Source organism: Protopterus annectens, chromosome 1.part1 (genome assembly GCF_019279795.1).
Source record: "Protopterus annectens isolate FY-2018-M chromosome 1.part1, PAN1.0, whole genome shotgun sequence".
NCBI lineage: Eukaryota > Metazoa > Chordata > Ceratodontiformes > Protopteridae > Protopterus > Protopterus annectens.
In genome coordinates this window covers 516,171,259-516,188,463 of record NC_056726.1, presented here as the reverse complement: position 1 = coordinate 516,188,463, position 17,205 = coordinate 516,171,259, and the positions used below count along the sequence as shown (strand labels likewise).

The window sequence follows — 17,205 nt, the reverse complement described above, 5'->3', positions numbered from 1 at the left end:
GGCAACTGACTTCTTAGTTTGAAATGTTGGCAACAAAGACCCAGTTATCTGCAAGAAAAATTCTGCAGGCTTTGGGCTTCATGGCTTCCTGCATTCTACTAATTCCATGTGCAAGACTGCATATGAGGAAACTACAATGGTATCTAAAAAGTTAATATCAGATTTTTTTTTTTTTTTTTTTGGTATCTAAAAAGTGTTTGGACTCAACATTGCCACAGCCTGGAAACATTAATTACCCTCATTCCCTGCCTGCAACAGGAGTTTTGATGGTGGGCACAGGCCTGTCACCACAACAAGGGACAGCCATTCACTCTACCCACGGCCAGGCAAACACTAACAACAGATGCATCAGATTATGCCTGGGGGGCCCCACATGGCAGGAAAATGTATTCAGGGAGCATGGCCAGCAAGCCAAATACATCTTCATAGCAATCAAAAAGAGATGCTAGCTGTTCAGAATGCCCTGACAGCTTTCAAGGATGTACTTCTCCCAGGACAACTGCTGGTAAAGACGGACAATACTACAGTCATGTGGTACATAAACAAGCAGGGAGGCACACATTCCTACCCCCTCTGCAGACAAGCCATGACTTTGTGGAACACAGCATTGACTTATCAAGTACACCTGCAAGCACAATTCCTGCCAGAAAAGACAAATACTCTGGCAGACGAACTAAGCATAAATCACAAGGATCCTCACGAGTGGAAACTAGATCCACAAATCTTCAGCATGATAACAAGGAAATGGGGATGCCCAGACATAGATCTATTTGCCTCCCCGCACAACTGCCAACTACAGAGATTCTGCACAAGGACTTATCACAAACCAGCATGGAAAGTGGATGCCCTATCATTCAGCTGGAAAACCCTTACAGTATAGGCCTTTCCTCCACTGCCTCTCCTCCCCAAGGTACTCCTAAAGGTCAGACAAAAATGATATTTTTTGCCCCAGACTGGCCACGCCAGCACTGGTACCCAATCCTAAAGACCTTGTCTCAAGGCCCAGCCTGGACATTACCCCAAATTCCTCATTTGCTGACCCAACAAAACAATCAGATCCTGTACAGCCAACTCAGAACCCTAAATCTGGCTGCATGGCTAAAAATTTAACCATTCAGAACACACCTCTCGCTAAAGCAGTCATGGATGTTATTTTGGAGGCCAGGAGGCCCAGCACCATAAAATCTTATACAGAAAAATGGAAGAGATTCTCTGCTTGGAACCAGGCACAAGGAATGGACACGCTTGTGCCAAATATTCCTCAGATTTTACAATACCTAACTGAGATGCTGGACAAAGACCTACCCTTCTCATCAATTAAGATCCATGCCTCTGCCATTTCAGCTCATTACAATACGGATCAACCTATTTTTTTCACATCTACTGCTAAGGCAGTACCTCAGAGGGGCCAAAAACATAAGACCTCCAAGGAGAGCTCCAACACCTGCATGGGACCTCAATTTTGTCTTGGAAAAGCTCACACTACTTCCTTTTGAGCCAGCCAATACAGCTGAGATAAAATACTTATCATGGAAAACAGCTCTGCTCCTAGCAATAACCTCAGCAAGAAGAGTCTCAGAGTTACAGGCACTAATGGCTGTGGAACCTTTTATTATTGTCCATCCGGACAGGGTTTCTCTAAGGACAAACCCAACATTTATGCCTAAGGTAGTGTCCAGTGTGGCTCTTAACCAAACCATTAATTTTGCCTACCTTTTATCCAATCCCACAGAATAAGGGGGAGAGACTTATGCATTCTTTGGACATACATAGACAGCTACGCTTCTACTTGGACAAAACTAAAGCCTTCAGAAAGACTGAGCAACTCTTAGTGGCATATGCTGCATGATCGCAAGGAAAAGCCATTTCAAAATGGATAGGCCACTGCATTCATTTCTGCTATTCACAACATAGCAAGTCAGTGCCTAAGGGCATTAGGCCACATTCAACCAGAGCAGCAGCCACTTCAGCAGCCTTCCTCAGAGGAGTACCACCCAAGGACATTTTGGAGGCTGCAACTTGGACTTCAGTGCACACTTTTACAAAGCACTACCACTTACCTCTTTACTCTAAATCCAGAGCAGGCTTCGCCACTGCAGTTCTGCAGGGCCTCATAGCCACTCCTAATTATATCTAGGCCCAGCTACCTAACCTCAGCTTTGGGATTCAACCAAAGTGTAATGACTGCAACAGTGAAACACGATGAACATAGTACAGTTGTGTACCTACCATAAATGTAGATGTTCGAGTGTATTCATTGTTGCAGTCCAGGTTACCCTCTCTCCATCACCCTTTCATTGCTGGGACTTATCTGTACTTCTCTATTCTATACAACCTATGTGGTGTATTTGCTTGTAGATGAAGGTAATGTTTATGTTACTACATGTTTTTTTATGAGCAGTATTTTTAGCCTACCCTTTTGGGGGCAGCTGACATCTGGGGCAAGAAAAACTGAGGAAAATGGCGTCGGCTGCATCTTTTATACCCCTGGCGCACTGACGTCAGGGAAGAGGCGACAGCAACCGATGCCGGACCAGGACTTTGGAATTCAGGCCGACTGCGGGTAGCTTGCCAGCAGGATAACCCGAGTGTAATGACTGCAACAGTGAATACACTCTAACATCTTCATTTATGGTAGGTACACAACTGTACTTTCAGCTACCTAGGTATGTTTTTAGTGGCACAGACAAAAATCATGCTTTTCACTTGTGATAGGTGTTTTGTTTTCTGGTGGTGCTCTTTGATGCTTTACTGGCTGTCATATTTTATAGATTGTGAGAGTCAGAGTTGTTGGCACATTGTATGCATTTTTTCTCTTATGTACGTTGACAGGTGCACTTATTTAATTTTTCTCTTTAATCTGTTTAAAGAGCTTTTATGCTTGTAGACCTTCACCCTAGGGTATAACAGTGTAATACTAATTGTAGCTTTTTCTACCCTTGTCAGAAGTGTAAGTTGTCATTGGTATTCCGTGTTATGCTGTAAGTTACTGTACTGTTGGTCATACTCATTCCGAAAATTAAAACAAAATGCATTTGCTATGTTTGTGCACCAAGAAGAACAGTGTAATGCTGAGCGTCATTTTTATAGGTTTTACAGAGTAGTTTTTTTTTTCTTCTTCAGGTGTATGGTTTGAAAAAAAAAATTGGTTTCCAGAACGTCCAAAACAACAGCATCTGATAGGTAACTAAAGGCTTTTGGTAAGCGATAAAGTACAGTTGCTAACGTAACTAGTCCCTTTTTACATTTTAGTGGCAGGAACCAATTATGCTCACAGTGATGCTCATTTTAGTATGTTTTTCTTTGTTGTTCTCTTCTCTGTCCTCTGATCATCGAGCCTCCTCAGTGGCACATGGGCCAGTTTTTTCCCCTGGTGGTAAAGATCATTCTCAGATCTGCAAGGATTGGATCCTGCTTTGGGGGGCACCATTCAAATAGAAATTGGGGAAGTTTATACTCTTGCGAGCATCTCTGCTTTGAGAGCATTTTTGTATTTTGGCCTAAACCCATTCGGAGGTAGTGACCTACACACCTGCATCACCTACAAAGACTGCCAGTACTCTCCCTACATCATCTACTGCATCACTTCACATGTGAGACAGGAGCTACTGTAGCTGGCTTGGGCAGCCCCCAGTGCAAGCTTCTCCATTTAAAGGCTCCTGCTTTCAGTGTTCTTGAGACCTCTGTCCCACAGCACCAAAGTGTAAGGCATAGACAGGTGGAAACCACTTCATGTTAAGTTGTCAATCTCGCCTTCATTTTTGCTGGATGGGTTCGGAGCCGATCCTCGGCTCCGACTCAGCCAATACTAAAGCTCGAGAGCTAATTCCACCGGCTCAAGGCTCCCCTTATCCCACAATGCTAGGCGGTAACTACTCAGATCTCGTTTGCCGCTATAGCTGACGAGGTGCTTTTCTACCGGCTCAGGCAGGTGAGTTAGAGTTTTTACCATATTAGGTATTTCTTAACCCCCTTTTTTGTTTCATACCATAACCGTTTTAGTTTAATTAAATATTTAGATAAATCGACCCCTGTTTTTCGGGTCTATATTCCCTTTCTTCCCTTATCTTGTAGGCCTTCGGCCCCTCCCTTCCCCCAGTCCTTTAGTGTGACTAAATTAGTTGTTTTTCTGTTAAGGGCTTGTGTGTGTGTGTGTGTGTGTGTGTGTGTGTGTGTGTGTGTGTGTGTGTGTGTGTGTGTGTGTGTGTGGCTTGTGTTAGCCTTAATAATTTAATAATTTCTTCAGTAGAGGGTGTGTCTGTAGTGTGTTTGTGTTGTTGTCAGGCACTCCTTTTACGATGTCAAAAGACTCTAAGGTCTCAGGCTTCAAGAAGTGTGACTCGTGCTGTCAGAAAATGTCTCTGACAGACGGTCACACTTCTTGTGTGTATTGCCTGGGACCTTTGCACCTGCAGGACTCTTGTGCTGTTTGTCATGATTTTAGCCCTAGAGTCCTGCAGGAACGCAAGAATAAATTAATCTTGCGGGGCTTATTAAAGCCTGAAGGCCCCCCGACTCAGTCTGTGTCTGGGAAGCCTTCTAAAACTTCCAAACAGTCGGCTCCAGTTTCAGAGTCGACTGCTGGAAAGATTGTCTGCTTCGACATCGGCTCCAGCCGGAGCCGATGTTTCCAAGCCTCATACTGTTACCTCGGCTCTGGCTGGAGCCGAGGCTGATAAAACTCCGTTGGCTCCGATACTCTTATCGGAGCCACAGTCTAGGAAGAGGTCCAGATCCCCCTCTATCGGCTCCATGCATTCGGCACCAGGATCCCCTCTTCTTTCTGAACGGAGCCATAAAACTCATTCCTCACGGTCTTCCAGGTGATCTGACCATGATTTGCAAAGGGTAGTGAGTAGACTTCTCAAGTCCGAGGCACTGGCCCAAATGCTGCATAGCCCGACTCACCAGTCAGTGGCTATTTCCGTTCCCCAATACATTCCTCCTCCGACTCCTTTGAGTTCGGAGCCAGGGCTTGTCGGAGCCATGACTGTCGGTGCGTCGGATCCGATACCTTCCCTTTCGGCTCCGTCGTCTGCTCCGATCTCCTCCTTGGAGGGATCCTGGCGCTGAGCTTCCCTCGTCGGCTCCGAGGGGGCGAGTGGCATCGGACCCTTGTCCGACCCCGCTCTCCCTCTCGGGGCTTCGGCGCTGGTGAGTTCGGCTCCGGCTTCGGAGCCGTCCCTGTCGGTGCCGGGGGAGGTCCTTGTCTCTTCGGAGTGGAAGCCTCTGGCCTTGCCTGACAGGGGTGCCTTCGAGGTCATGCGGAGCGTGCTCGAACCAGGTTCTGCCCCACAGTCGGCTCCTACAGCCCCCCCATCTACAGTGCCTGCGGTGATTTCTACTCAACCCCTTGTCTTAGACCGCAGAGAGCCAACTCCTCAAGTTTCCCCATTGGGAATTTCCTCCTCTTCCGAGGCCTCTCCTGACCCGGCAGGAGATCCCCCAAGGAAGAGGCAGTGCAAGAGGAAGCACATTGACTCCCCTGAGTCTATCACCTCTGACACTGACTTAGAGGAATCCGAAGGTTCCCCTCGATCCCCCTCTGAGGATGTCTCCTTTGCTGACATCCTTGAGATCCTGAAACAGAGTGGGAACTGCCCAGCCCTTAACCCTTCGGAGGATGAGTCAGTGTATCTTGAGGCGTTTGGCTCTCGCCCTTCTACCTCCTGGGTGTCCCCTCCCTTTGTCCCCCTTATGGAAGTGGTGGCAAGGAAGTCTTGGACGGCTCCTGATTCAGTGGAACCCACCCCAAGGAGACCATCTAAATTTATTACTGCCTCTAGAGATAAAGATTTTTTATCCAAAGGTGTCCCTGTTGATGCCATGGTGGTGGCTGCGGCCACTAAGAAGGAGTTAGCTGATCCTTCGGTTCCTGTCCATCCTCCTAATAAGGAATCTAGGACCATGGACAGGTACGGCAAGCGGATGTTCTCATCAGCGACCTTTTCAATGCGTTCGCGGAATTACTTATGCCACTTCACTCGTCTCCAGGGAGATTTACTCAAGGATATGGGTGAACTGATAAAGGATCCTACAGCTGAGGGGTTCAAAGACACAATGAACTCCCAGTTGGCAACCCTGAATTCCATCGTTAACTCCTCCATGCGGCTGGTCTCATATGCTGCAGATGGGGCGAGTAGAGCCGCAGGCACAGGTGTTGCCTTACGATGTCATGCCTGGATGCGGCTATGCAACTTTGCGGACCCTTTCAAGGCGTCCTTCACCAATTCTCCCTTTGATGGATCATCCTTGTTTGGTCCACAGGTGAAGGATACATTGACCAGGTGCGAGGTAGAACGTAAGACTCTCTCTGCCATAGGAGTCCATTTTTCTACCCCTTCTAGACCCTATCCCAAAGGTCAGAGGGGAGGAAAGATGTGGTTCCGCAAACAATCCCAGGGAGTCTCATCTGACACACAAGGCCGATTCCCCTCTAAAGGCAGAGGGGGGAATAATAATAGACGCCGCCCTAGAGGCAGAGGAGGTCCGCAAAACCAGGGTAGCAGAGAAATGTTCTCTGACAACCCCTTTCAGCATCCCTGAGGGGCTGCCCGGCTGTCCACCTTCGGAGGCAGTCGGGGGAAGGTTATCCCTGTACCCAAAAGCCAGGCTTTCCCTTACTCAAGACAAATGGGTACAGTCGATTATATCCGAGGGTTACAAAATTCCCTTTATTCACATCCCATCCCAACCCAAAAGATCCCTTCCAGACGTTCCACCCGGTCTAAGGGAACAAGCAGCATTAGAAATTTCAAAGCTGCTATCAAAAAGAGCTATCCAATCAGTCCCGGCAGACCAGCAAGGATCCGGAATCTACTCCAAATTCTTTTTGGTACCAAAAAAACAGGGGACTGGAGACCCATACTGGATCTCAGCTACTTAAACAAGTATGTCAGGAAAACAAAATTCCGGATGGTCACGCTACAGTCCATTCTACCCTTCTTGGGTCAGGACAATTGGATGTGCTCGATAGATCTTCAGTACGCGTACTACCACATCAAGATGAACAGACGCTCCAGGAGATATCTCCGCTTTAGGCTGGAAGCCAGTCACTACCAGTTCAGGGCCCTGCCCTTTGGTCTCACTACAGTCCCCCATGTGTTTACCAAATGCATGGCAGTGGTCGCGGCTCACTTGAGACGTCAAGGATTCCAGGTGTTTCCATATTTAGACGACAGGCTCCTTACCGCCACCACCAGACATCAGCTTCTTCTATCCAGGGACTTCACCATCCAATCTTGCCAAGCTCTAGGCATTTCGATAAATTTCGAAAAATCTGCCTTGTCGCCTTGTCAATCTATTACCTTTATAGGCGCCACCTTAGACACACTCAATCTTTCAGCCAGACTCACAGAGTAGAGAGTGTCAGACATTCGGAACCAAGTTTCCCTTCTCTTACAATGCAACAAAGTCAAAGCCAGACTAGTTTTGAAGGTGTTAGGACTCATGGCAGCAGCTATTCCCCTTCTCCTCTTGGCTCGCTTTCACATGTGGATCCTCCAATGGATGCTGTTTACTCAGTGGTCCTTTCAACAGCTCCCGATGTCCCATACCATATTGATAACTCAATCATGCAAGAATCAACTGTCTTGGTGGATCACATCACATCAACTTCTCCGAAGAAGACCCTTCACTCCCCCCCCCCCTCCCAGTCGCCACGTTGACAACAGACGCCTCCCTGATCGGGTGGGGGGGGCATTATCAGGGCAGGACAGTCCAAGGCACGTGGCAACCTTTCGAGTGCCACTTGCACATAAACGTCTTAGAGATGAGAGCAGTGCTTTTAGTGTTGCAAGCCCTTCACGACTCTCTTCCCACTGGGACTATTGCAATTCAAATGGACAACATGTCCGTAGTGTGGTACATCAACAAACAAGGCGGAACCAGATCATACCCTTTATGTCGAGAGGCACTCAGACTTTGGCAATGGGCGATCTCTTCTCAGCGTTTTCTGATAGCAACGCACATTCCCAGGAAATCCAACGTTATTGCAGACAAATTGAGCAGGGCAATTCTCATGCCCCACGAGTGGTCTCTAAAGAAATCAGTTCTAGAAGAAGTATTCCTAAGATGGGGCCAGCCTTGCTGCGATCTTTTTGCTACTCCCCAAAACAGCAAGTGTCACGACTTCTTCACTCTCTTCCCGTTACCAGGCCATCCCACTAGAGACGCTCTAGTCCATGACTGGCCCTGGGGACTTCTATATGCCTTTCCCCCCTTTCCACTGATATCTCAACTAATTCAGAAAGCCATCGCCTTGAGAGTGACAATGATCCTCATTGCCCCTTACTGGCCTCGACAGATATGGTTTCCTTTTCTTCATCGTTACCTTTTGAAGCAGCCTTGGCATCTGGACCCAGTACCAGATCTGATAACCCACCAATCGGGTCAGCTGCACCAATCTCTGCCCTCTCTAAACCTCACAGAGTGGTTTCTCCGATTCCAACCTTAGCCAGGCTTCCCTCAATATCTCGCTCGGTCCGAGATATCTTCATAGCCTCTCATAAATCTTCTACCCGGAAGATTTATAGTGGCAAATGGAAACACTTCTCTTTTTGGGCAACATCAAAAAACATAGATCCCTTTACTGCACCTATCCAGTCTATTCTAGACTTTCTAGCAGAACTCTTTCATTTAAGATCATCTGCATCTACCATTAGAGTTCAATTGGCTGCCCTATCTAATTTTCATGTTGGTGTTTCAGAGTCTAGCATCATGGCTCACAAACTCTGTAAAGCCTTTTTAAGGGGCGTATTTCTTCTCAAACCTCCAATCAAAGATCCCCCGCCTCAATGGGATTTGAACTTGGTTCTGGCATCTTTAATCCTTCCCCACTTCGAACCGGCGGCTTCATGTTCTCTGAAGTTGCTTTCTTGGAAGACACTTTTTCTGGTAGCTATAACTTCAGCGAGAAGGGTATCTGAACTCCATGCTCTGTGCAGTCGTCCTCCTTACTTAGTGTTTCACAAAGATAGGGTGTCCCTCCGTACTAATCCATCCTTTTTGCCTAAAGTTTCCTCTCAAATAAACCTAAACCAAATTATTGATCTCCCCGTCTTTTTCCCTAACTATTTAAACAGGTCGGAACAAAAGCTACATTTTTTGGATGTTCATCGCCAACTTAGATATTACTTAGACAGGACTAAACAATTCAGGAAATCTAATCAATTGATGTTAAGTTGTCAAACTCGCCTTCATTCTTGCTGGATGGGTTCGGAGCTGATCCTCGGCTCCGACTCGGCACTTGCTAAGCTCGAGAGCTAATTTTACCAGCTCGAGGTAACCCTATATCCCATGATGCAAGGCGTGACTACTCCAGATCTCGTTTGCCGCTTCGCGAAGAGGTCTCCTTTTACCAGCTCAAGTAAAATTGTAGTATTTTATACTAAAGTTCAGTCAAAAAAATTTTCCTTTTTCCTGATTTCCCTTCTTAAGAGTTAGTTTTAACTAATTTCTTACTATCTTGCCCTATATTCCCTTCTCCTTTATATATGGATAATTTTCCTCCCTTCAGGCCTTAAGCCTCCCTTTCTTTAAATTTCTGTCAGGGAGTGTGTGTGTGTTTTTCAGTTTTCCCTATATTTTATTAGATAACTGTGTGACTGGTGTGTGTCTGTGTTTGTGTTTGGCATACCGTGTCAAAAGAAGTAAAGGTCTCAGGCTTCAAGAAGTGTGACTCGTGCTGTCAGAAAATGTCTCTGACAGACGGTCACACTTCTTGTGTTACTTCCTGGGGCCTTTACACCTGCAGGACTCCTGTGCTATTTGTCACTCCTTCAGCCAGAGAGTCCTGCAGGAACGTAGAAACAAGTTAATTCTACGTGGCTTTTTGAAGCCAAAGGGTTCCCCGACCAAGACTGGGTCTACAAAGCACTCTAAGCCACCTAAAGCCCAGGCTGTGGTTACTAAGCCTTCGGCGGTGGCTCCGACTCCTTCGGAGTCGAGATCGGCTCTGGTTGGAGCCGATCTTTCTACCTCTGAGGTGGTGGTATCGGCGCCGACTGGCTCCGATACACTTGCACCTATGTCGATGTCGGGTCCGGCCGGAGCTGACGTCTCCTTAACCATGACTGGTGCCGATAAGCTGTCGGCTCCATCTGGAACCGAAGGGTCTTCGGCTCCGATGGCTCTTTCCAAGAAGAGATCTCGGTCCCCTTCCCTGGAGTCGATTCGCTCGGCTCTGGGATCTCCTCTACTTTCGGAGTGGAGCCGATCTTCAAGGTCTTCCAGGCTGTCAGACCATGACTTGGAGAGAGTGGTAAGTAGATTGCTGAAGTCACAGGCACTGGCCCAGATGCTCCATAGCCCGTCTCAGCAGACGACCGCTATCTTTCATCCCCCTTAAATTCCTCCTCCGACTCTCCTTCAGAGTTCGGAGCCTGAGCTTCTCGGAACGTTGACCATGGGTGCGCCGGAGCCGATACTTCCCTTGTCGGCTCCGTCGTCTTCGACTCCGATTTCCTCCATGAGACCTTCCTTGGAGGGATCCGGTCGTCGGGTCTCCCTTGTCGGCTCCGAGGGGGTGAGTGGCATCAGACCCTTGTCCGACCCCGCTCTCCCTCTTGGAGCTTCGGCATTGGTGAGCTCGGCACCGACATCGGCCTCGGAGCCTTCTCTTTCGGTGGGACCGGGGATTCCTGTCTCTTCGAGCGGGAGTCTTCTGGCCTCCCTGGGAGGGGAGCCTTTGAGGTGATGAGGAGTGTTCTAGCCCCGGAGCGGAGTCAACGGTCTATTCCATTAGCTCCTCCCTCTTCGGTGCCTGTTGATGTCTCTTGCCATTCTCTTGCTCCCGGACCCAGAGATCCATCGCCCCAGGTTTCCCCATTGGGAAGAACTTCCTCTTCCGAGGTTTCTCCTGATCCGTCCGGAGAACCCCCGCGTAAGAGGACGTGCAAGAGGAAGCACACAGACTCCCCCGAGTCTACTGCATCAGATACCGACTTAGATGAGTCGGAGGGTTCCCCCCGGTCCCCCTCTGAGGATGTCTCCTTTTCAGACATCCTGGAACTCCTTAAGCAGAGGGGGAACTGGCCTTCCATTAACCCCTCCGAGGATGTCAGTATACCTGGAGGCTTTTGGATCTCGACCCTCCACCTCCTGGGTGTCTCCACCTTTCGACCCACTCATGCAAGTGGTGGCTCGAAAGGCGTGGGCGGCCCCAGATTCTGTGGAACCAGTCCCCAGGAGGCCTTCTAAATTCATCACGGCCCCCGCAGACAAACAGTTTCTTACCAAAGGTGTCCCTGTTGATGCCATGGTGGTGGCGGCTGCCACCAAGAAGGAACTTGCCGATCCTTCTGTACCTGTCCATCCCCCTAACAAGGACTCTAGGACCATGGATAGTTACGGTAAGCGGATTTTTTCTTCAGCGACCTTCGATATGTGCTCGCTGAACTATCTCTGTCACTTCACCCAGCTTCAGAGAGACATTCTCAAGGAACTAGGTGAGGTAGTTCAGGATCCGTCAGCTGCTGGGGCTCAAGAAAAGATTGCCTCACAGCTCGGAATCCTAAATTCTATAACTTAACTCCTCCATGCAGCTCATTTCTTATGCAGCCGATGGGGCGAATAGAGCCGCAGGCACAGGAGTGGCACTTGGGCATCAGTCCTGGATGCGGCTTTGTAATTTCGCGGACCCCTTTAAGGCGTCCTTCACTAATACCCCCTTCGATGGTTCGGCTTTGTTCGGGCCTCGTGTGAAGGACACCTAGACTAGATGCAAGCAAGACGGCAAGACTCTCTGCCGTAAGAGTCCATTTCTCCACCCCTTCAAGACCCTATCCCAAAGGGCAGAAGGGAGGGAAAATGTGGATGTTATGTGATCCTATCTCGCCTACATTCTGTACTGATGGGCTCGGAGCCGATCCCTCGGCTCCGACTCGGCACGCTTATGCTATAGAGCGAGGCCTCTTATTGGCTGAGCTATCTTTATCCCAGGATGCACCACCACTAATCCCCCAGATCTCATTTGCCGCTTACAAGCTTAGACGTGGTCTCAACTTGGCTGGGCTAAGTACTATTTATTTAGACTTTTCCTGTCAGGAATTTCCTAGTTTTCAAACCAAAAGCTGTTTTAACTGATATTCTTGTGATACGTGTGTGTATTTGCTTTTTCTGTTGAGAAAATTGTTATTTTTTGTGAAGGGAAGGTTTCTGTTTTAGTTAGAGGGGCCTTCCCCTTTTGCTATTCTAGCGTTTTTTGTGGCTAGTGTTTATTAGTGGGTCAAGTACCCGTTTTAGTTAGAGGGTCTTGACCCTCTCTTTCTGTGTTATTTCTTGTTATTGTGTAAAAAAAAAAAAAACTTTACTTTTTGAACTTCTAGCTAGTTTTTTCTTGTTATTTTGATAACTGTGTTTTCTCTAGACAAACAAAAAATGTCCAAAGAACATAAACCCTCCGGGTTTAAAAAATGCACGAGGTGTGGTTTTAAGATGTCCATAACGGACGACCACTCCTCGTGCGTTTACTGCTTAGGCGCCAAGCAGTTACAAGAATTTTTTAGCGTGTGTCACGCCTTTTCATCAAGGGTCCTCCAGGAGAGGAAAAACAAATTAATCCTTAAGGGATTAATCAAGCCATCCTTCGAGGAAGCTTTATCTTCGTCACCCTCTCCTTCAAAAAAGAAAAAAGCGTCGGCTCCGACCAGTCAGTCGGAACCGACTGCCAAAAAACTTAGGCAGACTTCTCCATCGGCTCCACGGACTTCGGAGCCGAGGGCGGAACGGTCTGCCTCGATGCCTCCAGCCTCGACCCCTCTGGTCTCGGAGCCGAGGACTGGGGCATCGAGAGGCGGGTCACCTTCATCGGCTCCACTGATATTGGAGCCGATAAGGGTCACCGGCTCAGACTCTTCCCCCTCGGAGCCGAAGTCCTTATCGGCACGAGGGAAATTGCCTTGAGATCTCCCTCGGAGCCGATAGTGGTAGGGTCCATTCAGAGCCGGTCCCCGAGTCCTTTGGAGCCGATGGAGAAATCGGTTCGGGCTCGATCGGTATCCTCCAGATCATCCAAGATGTCTGATTCGGACATCGACAGGGTGCTCCTAAGACTCTTCCAGTCTCCGGTGTTCCAAAAGCTAGTTTCGGCTCCAGCCCATTCGGCTTCGGAGCCGATGGTCCACTTCCCTACTATAGTTCCTCGGCACCGTTGGAGCCGGTGCTGGTGGAACCGGTGGAGGTTTTAGGGTCGGGCCCGACCCTTGCTCCAACTCTGGCTCTTGGGTCGGAGTTCAGTACACGGACTTCTTCTGTCGGCCCTGGGGGGAGGCTTCGGGATTGATGTTTTCGGTCCCAAGTCTCCCTCTTGGTGCGTCGGCGGCGGGACTGCCATCCACTGTCGTGGCCACGGAGGTGGGACCCTCCCAGGATTCTGGTGGTCCCGCCTTCAGGGCTATGAGGAGTGCGTTAGCCAAATCTTCCTTGGCTACCTCCACGGTCTCCCCAGCTCCTTCCCTGCATACCGAGACTGGTTCTTTGGCAGTCCCCCTGTCCTTAGACAGCGGAGCCCCGGGGCCTGAGGTTACCCCCACTGGGGTTTCTCCCCCTTCTGAAGCCTCTTCGGAAGAACCACCCAGGAAGAGATTGTGCAAGAGGAAGCACGTTGACTCCCCTGATGAGTCTCTTTTTCAGACACTGATCTCGATGATGCAGTGGGGTCCCCTAAGTCGTCCTCGGATGATGTCTCCTTTGCAGACATCCTGGAAGCCCTAAAACAACGAGGCGGCTGGCAGTCCAAACCTCCCTCTGCTGATGAGTCGGTGTTCCTGAAGACCTTCGGGGCTCAGCCCTCCGCCTCCTGGGTGTCTCCACCCTTCGATGAGCTCTTGGAATTGATCTGTCGAAGGGCGTGGGAACACCCAGACTCTGTGGAACCGGTGCCTGCTCGTCCGAATAAGTTCCTCTCTGCACCCCCTGAAAAAGAGTTTCTAACTAAAGGTATGGCTGTAGATGCTTTGGTGGTGGCATCTGCTACCCAGCAAGATGTAGCAGAGGCTTCGACGTCCGTCCATCCTCCTAATAAGGAGTCTAGGAGCATGGATCGGTACAGAAAGCGCACCCTGAGTTCAGCGGCCTTTACATTGAGGTCCTTGAACTACCTTACGCACTTTACCAGATTTCAGAGGGATCTGATTAAAGAACTATCCGATACCCCCTTGGGTAACCTGCCTGAGGAGCTGGCCCAGGCGGTTGGCTCTCAGCTGGCTACAATGTCGTCCATCTCAAACTCGTCCATGAGGCTCATTTCTTATGCGGCCGAAGGGGCGAGTAGAGCGGCAGGTACAGGCATTGCTCTACGGAGACAAGCCTGGCTCCGCCTGTGTCATTTCGCGGAGGCCTTTAAGTCTTCCTTTGCCGACGCCCCCTTTGATGGGTCCTCCCTGTTTGGACCCAAGGTAAAGGACACACTGACCCGCTGTGAACAGGAGGGTAAGACTCTGACTGCCGTAGGGTCACGATTTTCCACTCCCTTTCGGCCTTATCCCAAGAGGGAAAATGTGGTTCCGTAGATCTCAGAAGCCTTACCCCTCTCAGCAGGAGGATTCCCCTTCCAGAGGCAGGGGAGGGGGAAATTCTTCCGGAAGGCTCCGTCCCAGAGGCCCTCGCAACACTGGAGACTGCGAGTCTTTTCGTGGCTCTTCAGCCTTTCACAGTCCCTGAGGGATTGCCCGACTGTGCAGCTCCGGAGCCAGTCGGGGGTCGTTTCTCAAAGCACCTAAAAGCCTGGGAAGGTATCACTCAGGACCAATGGGTGCTTCGAATTATCGCCGGAGGTTACACCATCCCATTCTCTCATTCCCCCCTCTCAGTCCAAAAAAATCCCGGACCCGCCACCCAGTCAGCGGGATACTGCAGCCTCAGAAGTTTCAAAGCTGCTGCAAAAAGGAGTCATCCAACCGGTCCCCGCAGACCAGATCGGATTAGGGACTTACTCAAGATTCTTTTTGGTGCCAAAAAAGACCGGGGACTTGAGGCCCATTTTGGACCTCAGCATCCTAAACCGTTCAGTCAGAAAGTCCAAGTTCCGAATGGTCACCCTACAAACCATTCTCCCATTGCTGGAGAAGGGTGTTTGGATGTGCTCCATAGATCTCAAGGACGCTTATTACCATATCATGGTACATCAAGCGTCCAGGAGACATCTGCGCTTCAGCCTAGGAGGCAGTCATTTTCAGTTCCGTGCGCTGCCCTTTGGTCTCACCACAGCCCCCAGGGTGTTCACCAAGTGTTTGGCAGTCGTGACTGCTCACCTGAGAAGTCTAGGATTGCAGGTGTTTCCGTATCTAGACTACTGGCTCCTAACTGCCACCTCCAGGCATCTACTACTGCAGAGCCTTCAAGCCACTATATCACTAGGCAGTTCCCTTGGAATCACCTTCAATTGGCCAAAGTCTGTGTTGCTGCCATCTCAACGAATAAGATTCATAGGGGTAGAGATAGACTCAAACCGAATGCGGGTCTATCTACCTACAGACAGAATACAAACCATACAGACTCAAGTTCGAGCCTTACTTCCCAGGTCCAAAGCTCCAGCCAGGATGGTCCTGCAGCTATTGGGATCCATGTCCCCCACGGTTCTTCTAGTCCCCTTGGCAAGGTTGCACATGAGAATTCTCCAGTGGCTTCTTTCAGCTCAGTGGTCCTTTCAGGAACTCCCTCTCAGTCACCTCATATGGATCACGGAATCTTGCAAACGGGACCTTCGCTGGTGGCTAGTGCCCTCCAATTTGGATCAGGGTCGACCCTTTGTTCTACCTCCTCCTGCGGCCACTTTGACCACGGACGCCTCCCAGATGGGGGGGGGGGCATTCCCTGGGCAGGTCAGTCCAAGGCAAATGGCACCCGGAAGAGACCCTACTTCATATCAACATCCTAGAAATGAGGGCAGTACTTCTGTCCCTTCAAGCCCTTCACGATTATCTCCCTCAGGGCGTAATTGCCGTTCACTCAGACAACATGTCAGTTGTCTGGTACCTGAACAAACAGGGAGGGACCAGATCCTATCCTCTTTGCAGAGAAGCCATGAGAGTTTGGGAATGGGCAGTCTCGACCAAACGCTTTCTAGTGGCTACTCACATACCGGGCAAGTCCAATGTGATAGCCGACAGATTGAGCAGAACCATCCTCTCTCCTCACGAATGGTCTCTGAATATGACAGTTGCAAGTCAGATTTTCAGCAAATGGGGAGTTCAGTGTTGCGACCTCTTCGCGACTCCTCTGAATGCGAAGTGCAAAGAAATCTTCTCTCTAACCCCGGCTCCGGGGAAGAGCCCCATGGACGCACTAGTCCGTCCTTGGCCCACCGGCTTGCTTTATGCCTTCCCTCCAGTTCCTCTCCTTCCCAGGGTGATTCAAAAGGCATCTCTCTTGAGGAGCAAAATGATCTTAATTGCTCCTTACTGGCCTCGTCAAGTATGGTTTCTTTACCTTCGGAAATATGCTCTGGAAGGTCCATGGTTCCTGGATCAGATCCCAGATCTTTTGGTTCATCAGTCGGGACTATTCCACCAGTCCCTGCACACCTTAAAATTGACTGCTTGGCTCCTCCTCTTCCGACTATAGTCAGGAGTCATACATTGGATCCAGAGGTTGTACACATATTATCTTCGGCCCATAAGTCTGCTACAAAGAAACTGTATTCTAGCAAATGGAAAAGATTTGCTATTTGGGCTCAACTCCGGGGCCTGGACCCCATCTCTTTTCCCGTGGCAGAAGTACTAAAATTTTTAACTTCTCTTTTCAATCAAGGCTCTTCAGTCTCTACCATCAAGGTCCAATTGGCAGCGATTTCCAATTTTCACGAATCCATAAACCCACCTTTAATGAGCAACAGATTGTGTAAGACCTTCTTGAAAGGTGCTGCTCTGTTAAGACCTCCGATTTCTCATCCTGCACCTCCATGGGATCTCGATATAGTGTTACGTGCCTTGACTTCCTTCCCCTTTGAACCGGCGGCTACATGTGATCAAAAGTTTCTATCATGGAAGACAGCTTTTCTGGTGGCAATTACTTCTGCCAGAAGAGTTTCAGAGCTTCAAGCTTTGTCAGTAAAACCCCCGTACTTGGTTTTTCACAAAGACAGAGTATCCCTCAGGCCAAATCCTTCCTTTGTCCCTAAAGTTTGTTCCAGTTTCTGCTTACAACAATCGTTAGAACTTCCAGTCTTTTTTCCAAAATATTCTAACAAAGCGGAATTCATATTCC

General features: G+C 49.2%; 1 protein-coding gene across 6 annotated transcripts in view; it reads left to right on the top strand.

Moving 5' to 3' along the window:
• BCLAF1 (BCL2 associated transcription factor 1) overlaps positions 1-17,205 on the top strand; it is a 1,196,126-nt gene that overhangs the window by 129,318 nt on the left and 1,049,603 nt on the right. For 5 of the 6 annotated variants that reach the window (XM_044076404.1, XM_044076411.1, XM_044076397.1 and 2 more), the window contains exon 3: positions 3,124-3,200. The gene's annotated coding sequence lies outside the window, so the exon portion shown is untranslated. The remainder of the gene's footprint in view (positions 1-3,123; positions 3,201-17,205) is intronic. The other variant, XM_044076391.1, reaches the window with a different exon arrangement.